Here is an 11,145-nt window from a genome sequence, read left to right as displayed (position 1 = left end):
TGGATCCCTTAGACTTTGTATCGACTACAGGCAGTTGAACAAAGTCATTACCAAGAACAAGTACCCATTGCCAAGGATCGATGATCTATTCGACCAGCTAGCAGGAGCGGGTTGTTTCTCCAAAATAGATCTGAGATCTGGGTACCATCAGCTGAGGATCAGAGATGAGGATGTGCCAAAGACAGCTTTCAGGACCAGATATGGGCATTTTGAGTTCCTTGTAATGCCGTTCGGGTTAACCAACGCCCCTGCAGCGTTCATGGATCTTATGAACAGAGTATTTAGCCAATACCTGGATCACTTTGTTATTGTCTTCATAGATGATATCTTAATGTATTCCAGGAATGCAGAGGAGCATGCCCATCATCTGAGGTTGGTTCTGCAGACCTTGAGGGAACATGGCTTGTATGCCAAGTTCTCTAAATGTGAGTTCTGGCTGAGGAGCATTTCGTTCTTGGGGCATGTAGTGTCAGAGAAGGGGATAGAGGTGGACCCCAAGAAAACAGAAACTGTGGCTAACTGGCCTAGACCCACTTCAGTGATGGAGATCAGGAGTTTCTTGGGTTTGGCAGGTTACTACAGGAGGTTCGTTCAGGACTTCTCAAAAATAGCAGCTCCTCTGACCAGATTAATCAGGAAGAACCAGAAGTTCGTGTGGACCGACCAATGCGAAGAGAGTTTTGAAGAGCTTAAGAAGAGGTTGACTTCAGCACCAGTTTTAGCTCTGCCATCTAGTGATGAGGACTTTACAGTCTTTTGTGATGTGTCCCGTGTGGGACTGGGTTGTGTACTGATGCAGAATGAGAGGGTGATTGCTTATGCTTCTAGGCAGCTGAAAAAGCATGAGTTGAATTACCCCACGCATGACCTTGAGATGGCAGCAGTAATCTTTGCACTCAAGATGTGGAGGCACTACCTCTATGGGGTAAAATGTGAGATCTTCACAGATCATAAAAGCCTGCAGTACATCCTGAGTCAAAGAGATTTGAACTTGAGACAGAGGAGATGGGTAGAGCTGCTGAGTGACTATGATTGCAAGATTCAGTATCATCTGGGTAAGGCAAATGTTGTGGCAGACGCCTTAAGCCGGAAATCACTCGGCAGTTTATCCCATATATCGGCAGAGAGGAGGCCAGTGGTAAAGGAGTTTTACAAGCTCATTGAGGAAGGTCTACAGTTGGAGTTGTCTGGTACGGGTGCTGTAGTGGCCCAGATGAGAGTGACACCTGTGTTTCTGGAGCAAGTGGCTCAGAAACAGCATGAGGACCCGGAGTTAGTGAAGATTGCCAGGACTGTTCAGTCAGGCAATGATAGTGAGTTCAGATTTGACAGCAAGGGGATCCTCCGCTATGGGAGCAGACTATGTGTACCAGATGACATTGGGCTAAAAGGAGACATTATGAGAGAGGCTCATAATGCAAGATACAGTGTTCACCCCGGAGCCACCAAGATGTATCAAGATTTGAAGAAAGCTTATTGATGGCCAGCAATGAAGAAAGAAGTGGCACAGTTTGTGTCAGCCTGCGAAGTGTGTCAGAGGGTGAAGCTGGAACATCAGAAGCCGGCTGGAATGCTTAACCCGCTACCTATTCCAGAGTGGAAATGGGAGAACATAGCTATGGACTTCGTAGTGGGGTTACCGGCGACATCCAACAGATTGGACTCCATATGGGTGATTGTGGACAGACTCACCAAATCTGCTCACTTCATCCCTGTCAGGAGTGGCTATTCTGTGGACAAGTAGGCGCGGGTGTATGTAGATGAGATTGTCAGGCTGCATGGGGTTCCTGTTTCGATAGTGTCAGATAGAGGACCCCAGTTCACCTCCAGGTTTTGGCGGAGTCTGCAGGATGCCATGGGTACCAGATTAGATTTTAGCACTGCTTTCCATCCAAAGACGGACGGACAGTCGGAGAGGACCATCCAGACAATAGAAGATATGCTTAGAATGTGTTTGCTGGACTTTGGCGGTTCTTGGAGGTAGCATCTACCTTTGGTGGAGTTTGCCTACAATAACAGCCATCATGCTAGCATCGGGATGGCTCCATATGAAGCTTTGTATGGAAGGAAGTGCAGGTCACCGGTTTGCTGGGAGGAAGTTGGAGAGAAGGCCTTGGCAGGGCCTGAGTTAGTAGAGATCTCCAGTAGGGTGGTACCCATAATCAGAGAAAGAATCAAGACTGCTGCAAGCAGACAGAAGAGTTATGCAGACATCCGCAGAAGGCAAGTAGAGTTCCAGGAGGGGGATCTGGTATTGCTTAAGGTGTCTCTAATGAAAGGAGTGGTTCGGTTCGGGAAGAAAGGTAAGCTGGCTCCACGGTACATCGGACCCTTTGAAGTCTTGCAAAAGATTGGGAATGTATCGTACAAGCTGGATTTACCTGCTTCAATGGAGAGAATCCATCCGGTTTTCCATGTTTCAATGTTGAGGAAGTTTGTGTCAGATCCGGGCAAGGTTCTTAGTGAGCCTGATGTGGAGATTCAAGAGAATCTCACTTATGTTGAACAGCCAGTACGGATCCTAGACACCCAGATCAGGAAGTTGAGGAATAAGGAAATCCCGATGGTGAAAGTCCTTTGGAACCACCACAATTTGGAGGAATGCACTTGGGAGACACGGGAGTCCATGCTCCAGCAATACCCTTATCTTTTCTGAGGTTAGTCCCTTGTGAGTTTTATGTGTTTTGTATGTATGATATGTGTATGCCATGCTATGTGCTAGTTGAGGAACATTCGGGGACGAATGTTCTTAAGGGGGGGAGAATGTAATACCCGGCTAGACTCCGGTATCGGAATTCCAACCGTCCGGTGGAATCTCGGATGTCGGAGACCTCTAGAAGGGTAAAATCATGTTTTCACAAATGTTTTCATGTTTTAATGATTTTTATGTAAGAATGAATTTGAGTTTTTAAATGAAAAAGACCATGGAACCTTTACCAGGTTCGGCCGTCGAAAGTCATGTTCGGCCGCCGAACGTGGATAAGTTTTGGGAGCACTTTTGGCCTCCGAAAGTTGTAATTGAAAGAAACCTGGTTCGGCCGCCGAACCTCATGTTCGGCCGCCGAACATGCATGAGATGTGGGGGCACGTTCGGCCCCCGAACGTGAACTGGCCAGCCCCTATATAAGAGCTCCATAGCCGAAACGGGCGTGTTTCCTCCCCATTTTCGGCCACGGTAAGTTCTTGCTCCTCCATGGTTCGTTTTTGATGATTTTCCTTCAATCCTTCATGTTTTAACAAGGTTTATGTCGTTTTGAAGAGATTTGAGCAAGTTTTGGAGCTTTGAGGTTCAAGAACTCAAAATCTCCCGCCTCCGAGTTTAGGACGTCTCTCTCTCGATCTTCAAGAGGTATGAGCCGATCTTAAGCTCATTTTATGTTTAAAGTAAGTTTTATGCAAGATCTATGGGGTAGAATGCATGTTTAGCTCATAGTTAGGTTTTTGAGTTAATGTTATGTTTTGAGCAATGTGGCTTGGATTGTGTTGTTGTTGTGTGTTGTAGTTGGGGTTTTAGGTAGTTTGAAACCCCTAGGAGCCAATGTATGTATATTTGCATGATTTGGTGAGTTATTTGCATGTTGGATTGGATGGGAGGAGATTTTGTGCAAAGGGAGCCAAGTTTCTGCCCTTTGGCAGAAACCAGGTTCGGCAGCCGAAGGAACTTTCGGCCGCCGAACATGGCTTGGGAGGCAGGCCTTTTCGGCTGCCGAAGTTGCCCCCGAAAAGAGACTTTCGTCTCTGTCTGGGACTTTCGGCCGCCGAAGGTGCAGCCGAACTTGCCCTGACTTTCGGCCGCCGAACCTGCTGCCGAAAGTGCCCTGTCCAGCCTTCCTTTGCATGTTTTTGCATGATTGTTTTGAGGTATTTTAGGGGGTTTTTGGGGATGTTTTAGAGTTATGTTCATGTATGTTTGGTCCCTCATTTGAGTCCACCTGTGTAGGTTCGGACCCGAGGAACCGAGGACCCTAGCAGTGAGTCAGTCACTTCAGAGTCAGTAGAGCTTCAGCCAGCGGTGAGTGGAATAACTCTTATGCTTTTAAATAAATAAATCAGTTTTAGCATGATTCACGCATCATGAATGCCATGAGATATAATAGGGTGTTTGCATTAGACTCACGAATATGTTGCATTGCATAATATGTTTGATGATGTGGATGAATGTTGAATGATCCTTTAGTCCCCCTATGCTATGACGATGATGATACGGTACGGAAGACCAGTGAGGCCCATTCTACGCCCCTGGCACCATGTAAGAGAAAGACCAGTGAGGCCCATTCTACGCCCCTGGCACAGTTGGATTATGTTATGTTATGTTATGTAAGAGAAAGACCAGTGAGGCCCATTCTACGCCCCTGGCACAGTTGGACCATGTAGGGGACTATTGGTGACAAATTCATCCTTGATGTGATTAGCTGTGATGTGATGCATTTCATGTTATCATATGTTTTAAATGTTTTACTATTCTGCTCACTGGGCTCTTGTAGCTCACCCCTCTCCCTTAACCCCCAGGCTTGCAGGTACAGGGTAGTCCAGGAGGTCAGCAAGAGTAATGAAGTCCTTGTTTTGTAATAGATAGAGAGTGGACATGACAAATTATGTAATGATGATATTAAGGTTTAGAAGTGTGCTTGACCATAGTCTGTTGTAATCCCTTTTTGTTATATACATGATCTTAATGTCTATTGATGTTTATGTTTAACCAACTCAACTTATGATGTATCGCCCATTGGGGCATTGATGAGATCCCACAGAGGGGTCAAGTTTATGTTTATGCTATGTATAGTGCATGCACAGGTTGAGTTTGGTGTATGAGGAAAAGAAAAGTTTTAATTTTTATGTATGATTGTTGATCATGTATGGGATTGAACAGGTTTACAGGTTACATGTCAGGCTTGCTACGGGTCCCGGCGGCCTTAAGCCGATCTGGATCCTAGCGCCGGTAGTGGTCCGATTTTCGGGTCGTTACAACATCCATAGGGTCAAGCACAACTTCTAATCCTCGATATCAATATACAAAACATAACTATTCAGCTTTACATTATCTTACAATTTATCATGTCCACTATCTATCTATTACAACATAAGACTTCTTTACTCTTGCTGACCTCCTGGACTACCCTGTACCTGCAAGCCTGGGGGTTAAGGGAGAGGGGTGAGCTACAAGAGCCCAGTGAGCAGAATAGTAAAACATTTAAAACATATGATAACATGAAATGCATCACATCACAGCTAATCACATCAAGGATGAATTTGTCACCAATAGTCCCCTACATGGACCAACTGTGCCAGGGGCGTAGAATGGGCCTCACTGGTCTTTCTCTTACATAACATAACATAACATGGTCCAACTGTGCCAGGGGCGTAGAATGGGCCTCACTGGTCTTTCTCTTACATAGTGCCAGGGGCGTAGAATGGGCCTCACTGGTCTTCTGTACCGTATCATCATCATCATAGCATAGGGGGACTAATGGATCACTCAACATCCATCCACATCATCAAACATAATATGCAATGCAACATATTCGTGAGTCTAATGCAACACCCTATTATCTCATGGCATTCATGATGCGTGAATCATGCTAAAACTGATTTATTTATTTAAAAGCATAAGAGTTATTCCACTCACCTCTGGCTGAAACTCTACTGACTCTGAAGTGACTGACTCACTGCTGGGGTCCTCGGTTCCTCGGGTCCGAACCTACACAGGTGGACTCAAATGAGGGACAAACATACATGAACATAACTCTAAAACATCCCCCAAAAACCCCCTAAAACACCTCAAAACAAACATGCAAAGGAAGGCAGAACAGGGCAGGTTCAGCGGCACCTTCGGCGGCCGAAAGTCCCTCCAGAGCCGAAACCCAGGCAGGTTCGGCGGCACCTTCGGCGGCCGAAAGTCCCAGACAGAGACGAAAGTCTCTTTTCGGGGGCAACTTCGGCAGCCGAAAGGCCTGCCTCCCCAGCCATGTTCGGCGGCCGAAAGTGCCTTCGGCTGCCGAACCTGGTTTCTGCCAAAGGGCAGAAACTTGGCTCCTTTATGCACATTTGCCTCCCAACTCTTCCAACATGCATATAACTCATTCAAATCATGCAAATATACATACATTGGCTCCTAGGGGCTTCAAACTAACTTAAACCCCAACTACAACACACAACAACAACACAAACCAACATACATTGTTCAAAACATAACATTAACTCAAAAACCTAACTATGAGCTAAACATGCATTCTACCCCATAGATCTTGCATAAAACTTACTTTAAACATAAAATGAGCTTAAGATCGGCTCTTACCTCTTGAAGATCGAGAGAGAGACGTCCTAAACTCGAAGGTGGGAGATTTTGAGTTCTTGAACCTCAAAGCTCCAAAACTTGCTAAAAACTCGAAAATCTTCAAGACAAGATGAAAACTAGTGAAAAACTTGAAAGATTTGAAGGAAAGAACTCAAGGATGGTGAGGAATGGCGGAAGGACTCACCTTGGCCGAAAATGGGAAAAAAAGCTCGCCCGTTTTCGGCTAAGGGACCCTTTTATAGTGGCTGGCCAGGCCACGTTCGGGGGCCGAAAGTGCCTCCGCATGCATGCCATGTTCGGCGGCCGAACTTGAGGTTCGGCGGCCGAACCTGGACTTTCCTCACTTATGCCTTCGGGGGCCTAAAGCACTCCCGAAGTGCATGCATGTTCGGCGGCCGAACTTTGAGTTTCGGCGGCCGAACCTGAGTTTTCCTCCAAGGGTGTTTTTATTCAAAAACTCATTTCCTCTTTACTTAAAATCATCAAAACATTAAAACATTTCATGAAAACATGGTTTTACCCTTCTAGAGGTCTCCGACATCCGAAATTCCACCGGACGGTAGGAATTCCGATACTGGAGTCTAGCCGGGTATTACAATATTAGTGCCTTGAGGCGCAGGGGGAACAGTGAACATTTGGCTACGATAGCTATGTAGTGTTAGGATGCTACATGCTCCACTATGTACACCGTTGGGAGAGAGAGTAATGACCTAGTTCTGCACACCCCATTAACTTGTGTCTCTTGGGGAGAGAGTAATGACTAGGTATTGCACACTCCTTCCAATGGCCTCTAAAGAGAGTGTAGCAACCTTGTGGCAGGAAAATTAAGCATGAGTGAGCTAATGGTGGTTGAATTCACTTAAGAATCCTGAGATCAAAACATCCAAAATTTGGGGCAGTGGCCTTCTTGAATAAAAGTGAAGCAGTGGCCTCCTTGAATAAAAGTGAGACAGTGGCCTCCTGAGTTAAAATTGAGGCAGTGGCTTTCTTGAATAAAAAGTGAGGCAGTGGCCTCTTAAGATAAATTTGAGACAATGGCCTCCTTGAATAAAATTGAGGTAGTGGCTTCCTGTGTATTTTGCTAGAATTGTGCAGTAATATTGAATGCGACATGGGGAAGCCTATGGGGATTACTCTGGAAATGAACTGGAGGATCAAATAGCAATGATGAGAATTGTAGGTTAGTTCCTATGAGATGGCCAATGAAACAAGCCAAGTTGAAACCAATGGTGAGAGTTGCTAGCCAATCCTCAGGTAGATACTTATGAGGTAGGCAATGTTGGAAGCCTAGAAAAATAAATCTTGGCACAATGCAGGTGATGTATTGGAGGTAAATGATTCCTTCTCCATTATAAATTTATTTCTTGATACTATTGAAAATTGTTATTGTGTAGACAAGTTAAAAGTTATATCCATTTGTTGGATCAATAAGGCTTATCAAGATGGGAAACTAAAAGAGAGATTCTATGGAAAGAAATGTTTACTCAAACCCACGAGATAGTAAAAAGAACATGCATATTCAATTTTACTCTAAGAATGTGGTATTCAATTCTCGAGAGAGTTGGTAAACTCCAATATTGAGTTTGTAAGGAAAGTATGCAAGTGAAATTTTTACCTCTCATTGGTAACATAAAAGATGTGTTAGGCTTACTGGGTTGGATGATTTTTAGAGATGGTTGAAACCGGAAACAAAGAATAAGTGTTAAAGATATGTGAAGAACGGTTGTATAGTGCCAATGATAGCCAAGAGTTAATGAGTTAGGCTAACACTGAGTTGAAGAGAAGTTCAACTCTTAGTATCTCATTATTAGCAATCCAAACGAAGGAGTCAAAGCGGTAAGTGGGCGAGCCACCAAAAGTGTCAAACATGATATAAGGCATGATGTGTGTTAATCAAAACAAGCTAGAGCGAAGGCGACAAAGGAAAATTTGATAAACGAAACAATATGAAGGTGGAACAGTTAAGCATTGTAAAATGCTCTCTTTAGAGAAAGCTACATTAGGCTACAAATTGCCTATGTAGAAGTACTTAAAGAGCTTAAAGGATCTTATGGAGAAATAGAGGAAAACTAGATAGGGGAAGAACATGTAATAGAAATCAAAGAGTTATATAATGGGATGACTTATGCATTCTTATTTTTCTAGAGTAGTGTTATTCGCATGTAAGACTACATCGAGCTGCTAGTATTGAAAAGAGTGAAGCATTAGAGGCTTTCACGGACGTTGTAATTACAAATAATATGATGAGTGATACAAAAGGGGATGTAGGAAAAAGCAAGAAAAGTGTGAACTTCTAACCCCTAGGGAGGAAGCCAGCATGGTAATGGTTTCTTTCAAAATATCTTGTCAGATAGGGATATAATAAGGAGAAATAGATTTCCAATTTCCTCTTGAAAACTCAAAAAAAAAAAAAAAAAAAGAGTCGAAACGAGCTTGTGAGAAGAGATCAAGACATGTAGATACAAGTATCAAGAGGAAAGTAATGGAGGAGTTGCAGGTACTAGGGTCGTTGACCAATGGGCAGTTGGTACAATCACATCAAGGCCGAGATTAAGGGGTGTAATAAGACAAAAACAAGAGAAAATGAGATAGTCCAACTCAATACATGGAGCATTGTAGTATGTTCTTGAGGTATCCATTCAATTGAGACTTTGAAAGGTGAAATAGATTTGATGAGAACCCTTTTAATAATTTGAGGTGTCAACAATGACAGATTTTCTCAAAGACAACAAGGTGATCTCCATTTCAATTGGTGAAGACCCCTGATAATAGAGAGAGTGTTTGGCATGGAGTAAGAAGAGCCTAGTGGTTACTCAACACAAGTGGGTCAAGAGTAAGCTTAATATCGAGTATCAATGTGTAAGGCTGAACATTGGTATCATTAGTTTTTGAGTAAATTTATTATTTTCTATTATATATTTTTTTTTGTAAACAATATGAGCTTGATACTTAACTGGTGAATAAAATTGTTTCCTTATGGTTGACATATCCAGCTATACAGTGATATCAGTGCTAAAGTGAAATTTCTATACAAAGAAAGAGTTCAGGTTACTGACTTTACAGAAGGCAAAAAATGGGTGCTAAAAGAAGAAGAATGGTGTTACATGATGAGAAGTAGAGATAGAGTTTTCTATCTAACCAAACCGAATCGAGAAGGAGAATGATTGCAAAATCCTAGGAGTGGGATTGGTATAAGTATCTCTTGAATTTCTTTTAATATTATTTAAGACTAATTATTTTTGCATATCTTTGTATTGTGAGAAATCAGGTTCCTCGTGACCTACTTGATAAATTTATAGTAATTGAAAGTAAGAACATAACATATTTTCTGGCTGTTCCAAATCGTGTTTGTGTCTCATAGATAAATAGGAAAGAGAATGCTGCTAATTATTCATGCCTAATTTAACTTCTTGAGATTCATAATAAAGTACAAGAAGAATTCAAGAATACCATCGTAGAAGAGTACTGAGAAGGAATAAGAGGCGATTAAGGATAAAGGATTATCGAACGATGTGTGTCAGTGACAAAGCAACTGTGATGGTGGGAAACGTGTTTACTCTTCAAGAGTAAAATCAACTTTTCAATTTGAAATGGAAAGAAGCTAGTATAAATTTGGAGGGGCGAAAGATATGAGGATCATCATATCGATTAGAATTTGATTTCTAATCGGGGCGCTATCTATAGAAAATGTAAAGGGAGCTACGAATGCATCAAGTGAATGGAAACCAAAATTGTGATGAAACTAAGAAATCACTCAATCAACAATGAAGTAAAAATGGAAGCTAATTAGAGAACAACATAAGATATAACCTATGAGCCAGACAATAAAAGTATGGTGTCCAAGGTGATGATTATGGTGAAGTCCTAGAGATAACTCGGAGTTATAAAAGGGTAATGCGAAGAAACCCTCAATCTCTAATCTGGTACAGTGTTTCTCAAATTTCTTGACATGTTTCTATAAATAAATTATTTTTGGATGTTTTGGTGATTTTTTAGTCGAGTTCTCCTTGTGAGAGAGTCGCAAATTTGAACTAACCGATATTGATCACATATAGTGTGTAGCTATTTGGAAGCATAAAATAGAGTATAACTTGATTTTGTTAGAATTCAGATGGGTTTCAGTCATGTGTTTTGATAAGGTAGAGAACCCATGAGAGCAACTGAGACAAAAAGGAGGTCGCCAACAAAGAAGAATGTATGTTGAGGAATATACCTGTAAATCGAGACAATGGCTGTGGTATTGCCACTGGCATAACTAAGGGAGTCTCTTTTATCAATTTATTACCATTGAGTTAAAATAGTGTTGCTATTTGCTTTTTGGATAACTTGCTTGAGTAATTATTATCTTATGAGACTATTATAGGTAAATCATGGTGTTATGTGAGGCATGAGTTTATGCCAGCTGATATATTATTGTATGATTGTTTCAAATAATAGATATAAAGAATGAAGACTGTTGGCATGGCGGGACGTGCTAAGGAGGAAACGAGATTTCACAGCCTAGTTGTCACTTTGAACTAGTAGTTAATAGAGTTCATTGCATAATTTCGCGTAGATGATTGAAGTACCCACTTCTAGGCACATGTACAGAAGATTGCGATATCAAAGGGTAGAGCATCCAAGACTAAGTGTTCAATTACACACCAATTTTGTGTAACAACATACAAGAGAATCTATAACAGCAACTCCAAGTGTGATAAAGAATCAAGTGTCCAAGCAGAAAATTGAAGACCTATGATAAGCTTAGTTGGCAAGGATGTCGATCGTTTAAATGGGAGAGAGTGTTAGGGTCCTAGAATATCAGGGACCAAAACTGTAATTTTTTAACAATAGAGTTTTTGAAAAATAAT

This window comes from Manihot esculenta, chromosome 4 (genome assembly GCF_001659605.2).
Source record: "Manihot esculenta cultivar AM560-2 chromosome 4, M.esculenta_v8, whole genome shotgun sequence".
NCBI lineage: Eukaryota > Viridiplantae > Streptophyta > Magnoliopsida > Malpighiales > Euphorbiaceae > Manihot > Manihot esculenta.
This window is presented reverse-complemented; position numbering follows the sequence as displayed.